The sequence below is a fragment of the Cryptomeria japonica genome, chromosome 7 (genome assembly GCF_030272615.1).
Source record: "Cryptomeria japonica chromosome 7, Sugi_1.0, whole genome shotgun sequence".
NCBI classification, from domain to species: Eukaryota; Viridiplantae; Streptophyta; class Pinopsida; order Cupressales; family Cupressaceae; genus Cryptomeria; species Cryptomeria japonica.
The window spans coordinates 55,166,783-55,183,638 of record NC_081411.1 but is presented as its reverse complement, the minus strand read 5'-3'; positions in this window follow the sequence as shown (position 1 = coordinate 55,183,638).

The following is a 16,856-nucleotide window of genomic DNA, read 5'->3' as shown; positions in this document are numbered from 1 at the left end:
TAGGTAGACTGAATCATTTTTTGTGTCAAGCTTTAGGGTTTACTAAGTAGGCTGTTAATATGAGAGTTACTTTTCTGCACTGATGAGGGATTATGATACTGTAGCGTCGTAAATTGTACGCACTCGCTAGGGTGGTACAATTTCGCACCTAGTTTAGCACCCGCCTTAGTGCATTTTACATTCTGCATTGCATTTCTCCTTTAGCACTTAATTAATCGAATTAATTAGGTCTAAGGTCCTATCTCATCATTCTCTACATCATAAAGTTGGGCCCTTTCACTAAAGCATGCCCTTCGCATTTTATTCCTCCAAAACATCACTCAATCAAAAACCCTAATTAAGTCCTATTTCGAACTTGGGGGCTTGGTTTCGGGGTCAAAACATCCCAAAATCACCTGTAACTTCGGGATTCTCTCTAAAATCATCATATCCGACGGCCCTGAAAATTTGGTGAAAAGTTGTCGGGACCGTGGTGCCCGGAGTGCACATGGTCCCGGACATTTTTCCCGAAATTTTAGGAGCACGATCCAATCATAAAATAAAGCTTAACCCCAAGAAATTGGCGGGATATTCAATCTCTAGGTCGGCCAAAATACGAATTTACGATCTAGGGTTTCCTACATAAGAGCTCTCTTTCCTCATTTGAAAGGATCGGATTTTTGTTTTCAGGAACCTCATATGCAGCGAAAGAGCAGATCTTTGAGGACTTCAACAACATTCAAGATCCTTCTATCAAGCATCTATCAAATTTATTCATCCACTTAGGGCTTGGAAGACTTTGAAGAACAATAGGAGATTACCGACTGAAGATTGGCTTGTACTCCTCCCTTGAGGGTTGGGTATGATTTCATATTGTTTTCATGTCTTTGGGTAAGCTTTGACACATCATTTATTCATGCTTTAGATCACATTGCATCTTGATTTAGAGCATTTACATTATCATTTACAAGCAATTAGGGTTTACTTTCTAGGTTGCTCTAGTTTGCTTTCTTGCATTTTAGGACCTTGCACACACACTAGGTCTGCACACACAATACATTTTACAAAACAACTTGGCTATTCGTGGAGGTGGAAATCATCGAAGCGGGGGTTTGACTAAGGCAAAACCCTATATAGCCACCCATCCCCCCTTTTTCAGATATCATTGCAGGTTTCGGGAATCGGACGACGCCGCGGGATACGGATCCGGAGAGAGAAGGTTGAGATAGCACTCTGTGTCAAGTTGCAGAGCTGAAGACTGGGACAGGGGCGCTGGGCGCCCTGGTCCTACCAAGACAGGGGCGCTGGGTGCCCTGGTCCTGCCAGGACAGGGGCGCTGGGCACCCTAGTCCCTGGGACAGAGGCGCTGGGCGCCCTGGTCCTCCGGACAGATAGCTTTCCGACAACTTCCCGACAGTGTTTCAGAGTGCAGAACAACAGTTTCCGGTGCAGTTTTCAGGACAGTGGCGCCCGCGCTCCCGTCCCAAACATTTTCAGTCCGATTTTGACTCTGGGTACACATCTGCATTCTTATTTCATCCTTGTATTTACAGCTGTTCATTGTTTAATCTCAATTCTGCAATCTTGTTATTAGTTCATACTTGCATTTTGGGATTAGGTTTTGAACTTGTATCATTTTAGCTTTCAATTTCAACAAGGGAATAGAAATCCTAATAGATATCCCATGGCTGTCTCTTTCACCAAAAGAAGTAGCCAATTGTGCGATATCTCTAGGCTCTTTCGTATTCCGTAATGTGTGTCAAAAGGTAGGATTAGAGCATGTTAACCTAGTCTCGCTTTTTCCCCTACACATTTTGGTGAACCCGACGTGAAACTATCATTGCTTCCTCTTGCATTGCACTTGTTAGATCTAGATCTAGACTTAGTGTGTTTTCATTTCATTTTCATTAATAAAGAAAAAGAACAAAAAAAAAGAGTGTGTTTCTTTGCATTGTTTAAATTTTATGCAATCTTTTCAAAATGTCAGATTTTTATTTACAAAATGTTCATGCTTTTGATGATTATTATGAGTATAGCCAAGATGAGTTAGATGAAGCTTTAGATGATTTTTTAAACCCTAAGGATGCCAAACCTTCATTTTACCAAAAACTCATAAACCTTGTTACTATGCCATTTAGGTGTGATGAGAAAGATAAGTCGAATGATTCCTCTCAAGGATACATTCCTATCCACTCTTCCCCTGAATCTAGTAACATGGTTGTTTTCAATAATCCCCTCTATAAGGAGATGTCTCCTTTTGAATCAAAAGACAAACCTTTTAACCGATATGATCATGCTTTGTTGGATGATGCTCTTGATGACTTTGTGGCTTTGTCGAAACCTTTAAACAAAAACAAGACCTCTAAATTGGTTAACATGATAAACTTGAATGAACATAATAAGCCTCTCTTTGAAGTCCAAGGTGCTTATCCTTCTCCTACCTTTCAAATTCCTAAATCACCTCTCCTCACTATCCAAGGAAGGTATGATCATGATTCCTTTCGTACCCCGAATAAACCAATCATCACCGTACAAGGAAGAAAACCTATAAGTCCTTACAATTATGCTAAGCAAATAACTAGAGAGAGTTATCATGCGGTTGCCCATACCTATCATACCAGAAATAATAGGCAACCTAATGCTCCTCCTGTTATTCCAGTCTCTCTTCCTAATCCTCAACCAGTTCTTCCTCAAGCTCCCCGTATTTCGCAAGTTATGGGTAAGGAATATGATCTCATAGAACAACTTAAATCTACCCCTGCTAAGATATCCCTTTGGGATTTGATTCAAACCTCCTCCGCTCATCATGGAATGTTACAAGATGCCTTGAAAGATTTGAATGTTCCTCCACCGAATACGTCTAGTAATATAGCATCTTTTGTTAACTCTGTGATGAATCCTAAAGCTCAAATTGTGTTTACCCAAGATGAGTTGCCTACTAGTGAAATTCAACAACAATATGATCCCTTGATGATTGTGGTTGTCATGAAAGACACTGCTATAAGACGAACACTAGTAGATAATGGCTCTGGCCTTAATGTGTGTAGCATTAATTTATTGCATAAGATGAATGTGGATACATCTCTTATTGAGCCTGACTCTCGTCCCATTCGTGGCTTTGACAATGTGGCTAAGACTTCATTAGGTATCATCACCTTACCTCTCATAGTGGGACCTGTTACTTTGCCTACTCCTATCCATGTTATGCCGGAAAATTTAACATACAACTTGTTATTAGGGAGGCCTTGGATTCACAACATGCAAGCTGTCCCCTCTACATTGCATAGACAAGTTAAATTTGTTTATAGCAATAAGGCATATACTTTGATAGGTGATACTAATTTTCAAGCTTGTCTACAAACATCTAATTCCAAAGGAGATTCTCCTAAGCCATCCTCGTCTAGTGATGACTCTTTAAACAAGAAACCTATCAATGAGTCTTCGCTCCCCGATGATCAAAATCATTCGGATGAATCTGGTACTCCTGAAGAAGATCCTTCTCGACTTGAAACTACACATAAAAAGGATTTTGATCCTGAGAAGGTTCTCGCAGAAGATGATTGGGGATCTCTTGATTTTAACCCTACCTTTGTAGGTGAATATAAGGTTCCTTCTAGAGAAATTAAAGTCGAAAATAAGGAAGAAGCTGAAAATCACAAAGTTGAAAAGAAAGAAGAAGCTAAAAATCAATCAACCTTACCCGAATCTATGAGTAATAATTTTGTGGCCGCTTCTCAAACTTCTTCTCCTCACACCTATAATTATGAAGAGTTTGATTCTTTGTCTTATGAAAAACCACCTTCTCTTCCTGAAATGGCTGATCGTTATGGTCGTGGTTTTCGCATTTTTGATAAGCATGGGTATCATGGAAAAGGTTGTGGTGCTAATGAACAAGGGATAAGAGTTCCTCTAGAGACTAATTTTCAACATTATGCCTTTGGACTTGGCTATAATCCCTACAGACGTACTAAAGCTTCTAAAAGACCATGCATTAGTGTTAATGCTATATCTACATCTTTATCAATACAACACCCTGAGTATATTGATGGGGATCCTTTGGGTGATTGTGCTTTGGATATCTTCCCTACCGACGATGCTTTAGCTGAGTTCTTGGGAGCCTATGACACTCTTCCTCGTTATCATCACAATAGGGGACTCCCTTATTGTTTGAACACTGAAGCCTATTTTGGAAAAGAGATTGATAACGATAAGATTGTGAAAGAATTCCCTCAGTTAAAGGATACTCCTCAACAAAGTAATCTTCTCATAAGTGATACCCTTGAGGTTAAGATGGATCCTTGCAACAAAGAGAAAGTTATTAAAATTGGAAAATGTTTGGATGAAGAGGAACAAAAACAATATGAAGAATTATTGCATGAATTCCCTGAGATCTTTGCTTGGACATATTCTGACATGCCTGGTATAGATCCTAAGATTGTTACTCATAATATTGTCTTAGTTCCTGATGCTAAGCCCGTGAAACAAAAGATTCGAAAAATGAATCCTAAGGTGGCTCTGCTTGTTAAAGCTGAGATTGAAAAATTATTGGAGGCTGGATTTATCCACCCTATTGACTATTCCCCATGGATTTCAAATATTGTCGCTGTGGCTAAACCAGACAACAAAATAAGAATGTGTACTGATTTTCGGGATCTAAATAAGGCTTCTTTAAAAGATGATTTCCCTCTTCCAAACATTGACATGATAGTTGATTCTACGACAGGACATGCCTTGTTATCCTTCATGGATGGTTTTTCAGGATATAATCAAATTTTCATAAACCCTCAAGATCAATTCAAAACTGCTTTCACCACTCCCTGGGGTACATTTTGTTGGATAATGATGCCTTTTGGACTTAAAAATGCCAGTGCAACTTATCAACGAGCGATGACCCTTATCTTTCATGATTATATGCATAAGATTTTAGAGGATTATGTTGATGATATTTTGGCTAAATCCTTTCTTCGCATGGATCATGTTAAAATCCTTCGTCAAATCTTTGAAAGAATTCGTAAATATCACATGCGCTTGAATCCCCGAAAATGTGTTTTTGGTGTGGATAGTGGAAAACTGTTAGGATTCATAGTTTCGCATCGTGGGATTGAGGTGGACACTAAAAAAATAGATGCTATTGTTAACATGCCACCTCCTCGAAATGTCTCTCAACTTAAAAGCTTACAAGGAAAGATTCAAGCTATTCGTAGGTTCGTGCCTCAACTTGCGGATCGTACCTTTCCTTTTACTCAACTTCTTAAAAAGGATACCACTTTTCAATGGAATGAAGATTGTCAGCAAGCATTTGAAGATTTTTGGCTAGTCCTCCTATTCTTCAACCTGCCGAACCTTCTAAACCTTTCCTTTTGTATACAGCTGCTTCCTCTCATGCTCTCGCAGCATTGTTGGCACAACATGATAAAGATGGTAAGGAATGTTCGGTTTATTACATAAGTCGTACCTTACTCGATTATGAGACCCGATATTCTGCGATAGAAAGACAATGCTTGGCCGTGGTGTTTGCGACTCAGAAATTGAGACATTATCTTTTAAATTCAGAAGTCCACGTCATGGTAAAGTTTGATCCTTTGAAGCATCTTTTCTCTAAAACTGATTTATCAGGACGTCTAGCTAAGTGGGTTATGATGTTAACTGAATTTGACCTTAAATTTGTTTCACAAAGAGCAATTAAAGGACAAGCGTTGACCGATCACTTAGTTGAGGCCCCTTCGCCTTTCTCCTTCCCTAACCCTGAGTCTTTTCCTGATGACTTCATTCTTTCTATAGAGAAAGATGAAACTTGGGAGTTATATTTTGATGGCTCTAAGTGTCGTACGGGATCGGGGGCAGGTGTTGTTCTGGTTTCTCCTACAAAGAAACCTATTCCCTTATCATATCGTCTAAATTTCCTATGTACCAATAACATTGCTGAGTATGAGGCTCTTATAGCAGGAATAAAAGCAACCTTGGCTCTGAATATAAAACACATACATATCTATGGAGATTCGCAATTGATTATAAGACAAGTAACAGGAATGTATCAAGCAAAACAAGACAAATTATCACAATATAAAAACCTTGCTATCTCTTTATTACAAAATTTCGATTCTTATACCATGGAACCCGTTCCTTGAAAAGATAATCAACATGCGGACGCAATGGCATGTGTGGCTTCTTTAGTATCTTTAGAGGACCCTATGGTCGATCTTAATTTCGTTATTCACAATCTTATTTCTCCAGCTATTGAAGATGATTTTAGCTTGGTAACATGTTGTGACTTTGTAGATTCAGATGAATGGTTCTCGCATATCGTAAGATATTTGACTGATGGTACCTTTCCTGACTCCGCTAATAGGAACACTAGAGCTAGAATCTGCAAGCTGTCTGCTAGATATATCATCCTTTCTAATGTCCTTTATCGAAGGGGTTATGATGGTCTTCTCCTTCGTTGTCTTAATAAGTTGGAAATCCCTGTTGCTCTTGAAGAGGCACATTCAGGTGCCTGTGGGGGGCATTTTGGGGGCAAATCCTTGGTTCATAGATTGCTTCGTATGGGATACTACTGGCAAACTATGCAGAAGGATTCCTTTTCATTTGTTAAGAAATGTCATCAATGTCAACAACAGAATAATTTGATTCATGCTCCTGCTCAAGAACTTCGTTCTCAAGTAGCTTCTTGGCCTTTCTCCGCATGGGGTTTGGATCTTATTGGAAAAATCTCCCCCCCTTCATCTCAAGGACACACCTTCATTATAACCGCAACAGATTACTTTACGAAGTGGGTAGAAGCTATTCCCCTTCGCTCTACTACTGCTGAAGTGATCTGTCAATTTCTTCTAGAAAACATTATTTCTCGATTTGGGATACCTTCCACTATTATCTCAGATAATGGGACATCGTTTAAGAACAAGGACATGAAGAAATTCCTCGAGAAGTATCATATCAAACATCGATTTTCTACACCATATTATCCTCAATCAAATGGTCAAGCCGAATCATCCAATAAGATAATTGAACAAATTCTTTGTAAAACCATGAATAAGCATGGTAAGGATTGGAGTAACCAGCTAATCTATGCTCTTTGGGCCTACCGGACGAGTGTATGAATTTCTACGGGAACTACTCCTTATAATCTTGTTTATGGTGCTGACGCTATTATGCCCTTAGAATTAGAGATTCCATCACTTAGGGTTTCTCTCAAAGGTATAGTAGATGATGACTCTTATAGAGAACAATGACTTCAACAACTTGAGATGCTTGATGAACAGCGTATAAATGCTCTTGAGCATATTCAAGCGTATCACAAAACCCTACAATGAAGCTATAATGATAAGGTCATTCAACGTTCCTTCTCAGTAGGCGACTTAGTCCTTTATGAGAATCAGTGCAATGTGAATGCCTTACCTGCAGAAAAGGGAAAATTTAGTCCTAATTGGCTTGGACCATATATCGTTATTGAGGATTATGGATCAGGTGCTTACAAAATAGCGGATGTAGATGGTACGCCTCTTAAAGAACCTATCAATGCTATGCACTTGCGTAGATATTATGCTTAATTCTTCGTTCCTCATCTATCTTCTTTTTCAATTCTTCAACATTGGATAATATGTTAGTGTCTCTTAATTAAAGCAAAATAGAATTAAATATTATATGGTTTAATCTATATTGCTTCGTTCCTGACAAGCGTGTCTTCTTACTTTATAGTTTGTCTTGAATTCATTTATGTAAATTGTGAAAGATTTACATTTCATTATGCTAGCATATTATACAGTGTCATTATGTGTTAAGTAGAATCGTATCATGTTGTGTTTAAGTTCAAAATTAAATCACATTAGTTATATGATTCTTAGACTTAATGCATATTTCTTCCTTATCATCAATGTAGTACTTGATTAAATATTTTAATTAAGTCACACATGTATCAATTTAATCATGAAGTATTGAGAAATCAATCACATGGAAATTAAATTCTGAACATACATGTACATCTACCAAATGTATTAGATTTAATCAAAACAAAATATACATTGTTTTAAGCATTAAAGATAACACATTTGAGACAAGAGAAGCATGTATATATACATATATATATGTGTGGATCATATACAAATATAGGTCACTGTATATCCAAAATGTGACCTCTCCTACATCATAAAATCATCTCCTATCCCTAGGGCTAGTGGCTGGAGAGTGTCGACTGGATGCTCCCTCCTGGTCTAGCCGTGAAGGTGGACCCATGGGTGTGTAGCGCGATACAGATCGTGAGTGACTCCGAGAGGAACTCCTACGATTCCTATCCATAAGGATCGCGCGATAGGTGGTAGCCTCGGTCTGAGCCGCTGCTAGATCTCGTCGCGCCTGCTGGAGGTCCTCTGATAGGACTCTCTCTCTCTGTCGCGCCTGCTAGAGGTCCTCTGATAGGACTCTCTCTCTCTCCCTCCATATATCTACCTGTACTCGGAATGGGAAAAACAAATCCTCATGCTGACCCGCGTTCCCCTGAGGCCTATAGGCAATTTGTGAGGAACTGGGGATCTGTGCTATCATGGAAATATCTGTCATTGCCTGCTGAATCAGGGAACGCCATTCCTGCACATTAGTTGTGGTAGTAGAACAGATTTTTGTTAGTACCATTCTATATCATCAAAGCATTAATCAATCAATATAAACCTACTATACCTGGATCTCCCTCGCACCAGTAGGGACCATGATATGGTAGTATCTATGCATGGGAACTGCTAGGCTCCCCTCGCTCGAATAATCTATCCATGACGGGTGTAGGCTGGATGGTACTAGGGACAGGTCTCCGTATCGCCTCATGTTCCCCCTGTTGGGGAATAAGAGGTGGATCCAGAGCTATGGTATCGTCTCTTGAATGGTGGGGAGCTGCATCCGACTCCTCCTCATCATCTCTATCCTCCTCCTCGTCATCCTCCTCCTCATCCTCGTCCTCATCCGCATCATCACCTGCATCCTCCTCATCCTCCTCTCTATCTGTATCCTCCTCCTCCTCCTTGTCGTCATTGGGCTGATCGCCTGTAGGTGGATCAGGATCTCCCACCTCCTCATGACCCTCTCCCTCCTCTGGCTCCTCTGACCTAGATCCCTCGTCCTCGTCTCGGTCTCCATGTCTCCATGGGCCTGGATAGCCTATCAGATGATCTGGTGGAAAGATAGGACCTGGATATGATCTCATAAACCATGAGATGTACCTCCGCTGTGCTCCAGGCTCCGCAGAATAATCAGTGACTACATCCTAATCAGATCCCTCTAAGTCTGTCATCTACCATCGGTCTCGCTACTGCTCTAGGTCTGGGAAGGACCCATGAGTGTCGAGTATAGATGGGCACATCGGCTGGAACACACTGCTCTAGTCCGAACTGCCTCCGTACTCGGTCAAAGTAGAAAGGGACTATGATGTGTGGATATCGTCCCTGCAGTAGGCGGTTCCTCTATAGACATGCTAACTGTCTCTCCATACCATCCCATCTGTGCATCCGTAGGTAAGGTCTCCACACTGTCACCTCGACTGTCAGTCTGTCAAAAATCACTCTCCAATACAACAAGTCTCCAAATCTCCACTCGCTGGTAAGTGGGTAAGCGAACACCCTAGGTCGCTCGCTCGCTGTACTCAGCGGAAAGCCGACGGGCCTGGTGCATGTGAAGTGCTCTAAAATCCACACCTGCAGAAGTGTGCATGTCATCAAACTACAACCCTGTCCGAATACATACTCCTCAAGGTCGTGATAGAGATGTGCAAGCATACTCCGACCCCAAGCATACACTCTCCTATGTCTCTCCATCGCTCTGATACACCATGTGAGACCCCCATGCATGTGTGTCCCTCGCCCATTAGGGCAGACGGCTAATGCTATGATGGCTATCATAAGGCGTCTCAGAAGTGGTACCTCCCCTGTAGGATGTAAGAGCCAGTTGACCATAATGCGACCTCTCGTCTCGCTCGGCATGACTCTCCCTATGCAATACACCTGCTCTCTTTGATGATCCTCCGCTGACCGATCGGTCGCGTATGTAACTGTCGCTCCTCTGATAGGAAGACAAAGTATACGGTACACATCCTCAAGTGTGACCGTCAGCTCTCCTACTGGAAGGTGAAAAGTGCATGTGTCAGGATCCCATCGCTCCATCAAGGCCATCAGCATCACAGGATGAAATCGAATGGTCGGCATCAGAATCACAGACCACAATCCCACAATCGATAGTGTGTCTCTCTCTGACTGAGTCAGCCGCGGAATCTGATCTCGCAAAGTGCGAAGAATATGTCCCGCTGTATGCTCTCTCATGTACGGGAGACCCTGCAACACGAAAACATGACCGTAATCAGTACTCGATCATCAAAATTGCAAATGCAAACTGTCGCACATTGTATGCTAGCCTTGTAACCCCTCGCCAGGCCCTGATTGGGGACCATGGCGCCCTGTCAGGGACCATGGTGCCCTGAGGGGACCATGGCGCCCTGTCAGGGACCATGGTGCCCTGAGGGGACCATGGCACCCTGTCAGGGACCATGGCGCCCTGAAGGGACCATGGCGCCCCTGTCAGGGACCATGGCACCCTGAGGGGACCAGGGCGCCCCATAGGGACCATGGTGCCCTGGGTGGGCCCCGGTCAGCCTCAAGGCCCGCATACGATCACAAAAAATTCAACCATGCGAAAAATCAAAAGTCAAACGTTCAGTCAACTCACCTCGTCCAGTGGCTCGTCGTCGATCACGGCCTGGCGCAGGATCTCGATCCTCGTGGGATGCTCTGGTCATCGTGAAGGCATGATGATGGCTAGGTGGGCTCCACTGCACTGAATAGTATTCTGAAATCAACAAAGTGATGAATACAAGTGTCACTTTCGAAGTATATACTCTCGTTTGTTTATTCTTACTTTGTGAAACCCTAATTTTTCCTCTCTCATTCATCTTATCATAACTTGAGTTTGGGAGATGCGATTTTTGAGCCATTTGTTGTGTTGGAATCGTATTTTCCTTCTCCTACTCTCGGGATGTTCCAAAAAGCGCTCTGATGAAGCCTATTTAGTGAACACCCCTCATCAATACTATCTTACACAATTTGTCGCAAGTAAACATGCTACCCTGTTTCACCTCCCTAATAAGCAAGTCGAAATAGGGGGGGGCATATAGCTACTCACAGATTTCATCACTTTCCCTAGTAAGAATTAGGTGATTTTGTGATCTAACGTGTGTTTTGTAGGGTGTGGTTCCTAACTGTGTACTGCAGATACCGCTGGGGGCTTCGTCCGACAACTTATGGATATATCCTTTTTCAAATAATGTTTACTTTTCTCTACTTTAGCTTGCATATGCACGTAGTACTCATATGACCGCTAAAGTGGGGGCTAAATGTAGTGTCGTAAATTGTACGCACTCGCTAGGGTGGTACAATTTCGCACCTAGTTTAGCACCCGCCTTAGTGCATTTTACATTCTGCATTGCATTTCTCCTTTAGCACTTAATTAATCAAATTAATTAGGTCTAAGGTCCTATCTCATCATTCTCTACATCATAAAGTTGGGCCCTTTCACTAAAGCGTGCCCTTCGCATTTTATTCCTCCAAAACATCACTCAATCAAAAACCCTAATTAAGTCCTATTTCAAACTTGGGGGCTTGGTTTCGGGGTCAAAACATCTCAAAATCACCTGTAACTTTGGGATTCTCTCTAAAATCATCATATCCGACGGCCCTGAAAATTTGGTGAAAAGTTGTCGGGACCGTGGCGCCCGGAGTGCACATGGTCCCGGACATTTTTCCCGAAATTTTAGGAGCACGATCCAATCATAAAATAAAGCTTAACCCCAAGAAATTGGCGGGATATTCAATCTCTAGGTCGGCCAAAATATGAATTTACGATCTAGGGTTTCCTACATAAGAGTTCTCTTTCTTCATTTGAAAGGATCGGATTTTTGTTTTCAGGAACCTCATATGTAGCGAAAGAGCAGATCTTTGAGGACTTCAACAACATTCAAGATCCTTCTATCAAGTATCTATCAAATTTATTCATCCACTTAGGGCTTGGAAGACATTGAAGAACAATAGGAGATTACTGACTGAAGATTGGCTTGTACTCCTCCCTTGAGGGTTGGGTATGATTTCATATTATTTTCATGTCTTTGGATAAGCGTTGACACATCATTTATTCATGCTTTAGATCACATTGCATCTTGATTTAGAGCATTTACATTATCATTTACAAGCAATTAGGGTTTACTTTCTAGGTTGCTCTAGTTTGCTTTCTTGCATTTTAGGACCTTGCACACACACTAGGTCTGCACACACAATACATTTTACAAAACAACTTGGCTATTCGTGGAGGTGGAAATCACCGAAGTGGGGGTTTGACTAAGGCAAAACCCTATATAGCCACCCATTCCCCCTTTTTCAGATATCATTGCAGGTTTCGGGAATCGGACGACGCCGCGGGATACAGATCCGGAGAGAGAAGGTCGAGACAGCACTCTGTGTCAAGTTGCAGAGCAGAAGACTGGGACAGGGGCGCTGGGTGCCCTGGTCCTGCCAGGACAGGGGCGCTGGGCGCCCTGGTCCCTGGGATAGAGGCGCTGGGCACCCTGGTCCTCCGGACAGACAGCTTTCCGACAACTTCCCGACAGTGTTTCAGAGTGCAGAACAGCAGTTTCTGGTGCAGTTTTCAGGACAGTGGCGCCCGCGCTCCCGTCCCGAACATTTTCAGTCCGATTTTGACTACGGGTACACATCTACATTCTTATTTCATCCTTGTATTTACAGTTGTTCATTGTTTAATCTCAATTCTGCAATCTTGTTATTAGTTCATACTTGCATTTTGGGATTAGGTTTTGAACTTGTATCATTTTAGCTTTCAATTTCAACAAGGGAATAGAAATCCTAATAGATATCCCGTGGCTCTCTCTTTCACCAAAATAAGTAGCCAATTGTGCGATATCTCTAGGCTCTTTCGTATTCCGTAATGTGTGTCAAAAGGTAGGATTAGGGCATGTTAACCTAGTCTCGCTTTTTCCCCTACACAGATACATAGGTGAGGAGAAAGTTTGATATTTATGTGTGTGTGAGTGTGTGATATATAAAGAGAAATAATGATAGACACACAAACACATATACATACAGACATATCCATCAACACGATCTTTTCTGTTGCATTTTGTTTCTTAAGTAGCAAAAATTAAAGAATATAACTTTCATAACTAGCACAAGGATTAAAGAGGAATATGTCATTTGTGTATATATGTATGTTTATGTGTGTGTACATGATATATTGAGAGAGAGTGAAAGACATAGACACACATATACACAAACATATGCATAGTTAGCTGGCTAGAGGAACATAACACCTACAAAAATGAGTCATTGCAATAATTTCAAAGTTATACAAAGCCAATATTAAAAATAAACCAGCATGTTGGGCCCTATCATCCAACTTTTCGAAAAATAAAACAACATTGCTATGTTTGGTTGGGACAAGGAAACAATAGACACTTTAAAAAAAAATTCAATTTTAACATATAGAAAACGAAAAAAATGGCATTTCATCTTTCAAAGCTCCACTCACTATGGAAAACTAGCACGTGTGATTAGGGAAATATACACACCTTTATACTCTTATTCACCCAAACACCAAAAAAACATGCACACTTGGCTTCATCACACCTCCACTTCAATGGTGCAAATTACAAATAAAATTCACACTAAAAAAAGTAAATGCTAGAAAATAAAATAATGTCATGCTATCCATTAGGGTTTCAAATACTTTTGCAGAACATGAAATTCACCATAAACGTGGTGAGGTGAATGATAAAAAATGTCGTGTTATGTGTTATGGTTTAAACTATTTTCGAACAACTTGAGTGTTACTCAAAAAGATTTCACACAACTTGAGTAATACTCATGTTATTTGTTGGGGTTTGAACTTACCACTGTCACCAAACCCAAATCGCCAATCTCGACACCTCCTACCTAGACCTACGCTACAATACTTCCTCCTCGCACATGAAAAACATGTGTGTTACTAGGTGATAACAATAATCGCATACAACACACCTTATTGTTGTGGCCGACATTGTCTAGACCTTTGTAAACACCTCCACTAGATACGCAAGTCTCTTTCTCTATGATTCAATGACTTCCTAATTCAATCAGGGACATTCAACTTGAAAATCGATATGATCTCGAAATCCCTTACGACGCAATGTTCGTATTGCGCATGCAGCATGTGTACAAAAATAATCCAAAAATTTCAAATGACCGTGTTATTGACTCTTTCTACTAGTTGGACATTATATTTTTTTAAATATTTTTTTTCAGAATATGTGACGTAGTGCCCATAACCGTGAGAGTGGCAAGGTTTAAATTTGATTTGCATACCTATATCCACAAGAAGGGCCAACGAAGTGATACCTGCGTAGAAGCTTTTCCATTGAAACAAAAATGGCATCATCCACGTCATGGAACCCTAAGTTCCATCCATGTCAACGGTGGGTCCCAAGTACTGGGCTTATGAGATTTTATTTGGACGACTGTGATGTAATGTTGTATCATGCAAGGGCATAAAATTTTGGAGCCCGGATAGCTACAACCCATATATCGATCATATTACTAAAGTAAAATTAATCACTTTTATATTGATAATATTCATTAAGCAAGGTGACAACAAGCCATAGTATAATTAGCCACATCTTATATCATGGAAAAGATACTAAGCCCAACAACATGGGTAATGGAATCCAAGGCAAAGGGAAATGGAAATATTGAAAGAATTTGTAAGTCCTTCTAAGTAAACAAATGAGCACATCCAAATGGAAGTGTAATCTAATAAACTTGAAATTCATTAAGGAATATATAACCATCAATGATTAATTATAATAAGGAAAGCTTTCAAATTTGTAGATATATATGGAAAGAAGCTTAGAAATATTGTGTCACATAACTTGTTTTTGGAATTTGTTTCTAACAGAGAAAGAAAAGAAACTTGAAATGTGGTAAACCAAAGGTTTGGGAAATATTATGGCAAGCTAAGAAAGGAATATTGAAGACTTGATGAAGCTCTCTACTTACCCTAAATGGAATACAAGCTCATAAGCTAGATTCCAATTCTAAAATTCTTTGTTTAAATTATGAATTTAAGAAAGAAGAACTAAACGATTTCTCTATTCTTCTTAGAAAGAAATAATAGATAAGACCTGAGATTTTAGGTTGATAAGTTTATATCACAATAATATTATGGATTAGTATGTAAATAAGCTCAATAACATAGCTATGCTAAAGCATTCATGGTTGTCATAAAGAAAAAGGCATATGCCTCTTATAGTGTCCCATTTCTAAGACAAAAAAGCTAATATAATAGTAAACAATTTGAAATATCTCATCGTGGTGATCCCACAATAGTGGGTTACACTTTATGGTACATTTTGTTTTTTGTTGAAATTGTACAATTTTTAGAAAATATAATGATTTAATCTTGAAGAGGTCCCATTTGAAGTAATTAATTGAGGAAATTTAGATCAAAGGCTCTTAGATCAAAATATCTTGGATATAACCTTTCTACTTCTAAATCATAACTTCAACAGAGTCTCCTTCACACCTATCAAAATGCAGATAAAAACCACTTTTACATTAGCTTTTGGGGGATCAAATGTATTCATTTAGAATTTTTTTTTTTAATATTTTTTCCTTATTATAAGCTTTTCAAATAGTATAATTTTTAATATATTTGTGTTTTATTTCTTATGGATTTAGTTTTTTCATCAAACATTAAGGATTGTGTTTCACACATGTGGCAAAATTGATAAATAAAGAAAACAATTATAAAAAATATCTTTTCCCTAGGTATTTATATCCTCATTTCAACACAAAAAGAACAAGTTAAATCAAATTAATACAAAAAAAGTTATGCATTACGGAATAGACCTCTATCCAAATTACAATTACTTTGTGTTCAAAAATTAACTAAAAATATATATGTAACAAAAAATTATGAAAAAAACATTCATTCACTTGATATTGGTGTGACAATTCTATATTTCTAAAATTAAAATTTCCTTCTTTCTATAAAAAATGGTATGCATTACCAAATAAATGTCACTTCTGAAAAATGTCGATTACTCTAAATATTGAGTTATTAAAAGTTACATAACAATATGGACAATTAATTTCTAATTATAAAAAAAAAAATAGTTAGAATCTATTTGAAAAATTTCACAGATTATTATTTTACTTCGTCTTCAAATTCCCAATGGTTTAGCTGCAATATGTTTTCAGAAAGTAACGATTTGATGCAAAATGTTGATTTTAGTGTCAAAGTTGGCCAAAAAGTGTAACTTAGTATTATGGGATCACCAATTATCCTAAACCATAATGTAAGCAATGAACTTAATATTATATAATCCTTATGGGTATAAATATTGTAGCAGCAAATAACTATTAACACCTCATATTATTGAATATACTATTCTAACAACATGGGTGGGAGAGCGTTAGGAAGCTTTGCTAGGGTTTCGGGGGCCGCGACATTACAAAGGATGCAAATGAAGGTGGGGAAAGAGATCATAAGGATGGAGATGCTTGGAAATAGTGGGCTGTCTGCAGTGGGTGGTGGTTGTTGGAGGTTCTTTGGCACATGGGGCCCCTTCTTACCTTCCCTTCTATATTCTTGGGTGCATGCAAGGGCTGTAGTGATGTTTGTTCTGCCTTCAAAGATCCTACACTGGTGGCTATGTCTCTTGCTAGTTCCTACTAAGTTAGGGTTTGTTTTGTCCAGTCTGGGCCTTTCATAGGTCCTTTGTTCTGCCTCTCTGTCACTGTCTTCTCCTAGAGATTTACCCCTGCTTCTCATAATGAGATGATCTCTTTTCCTATGGAGATGGA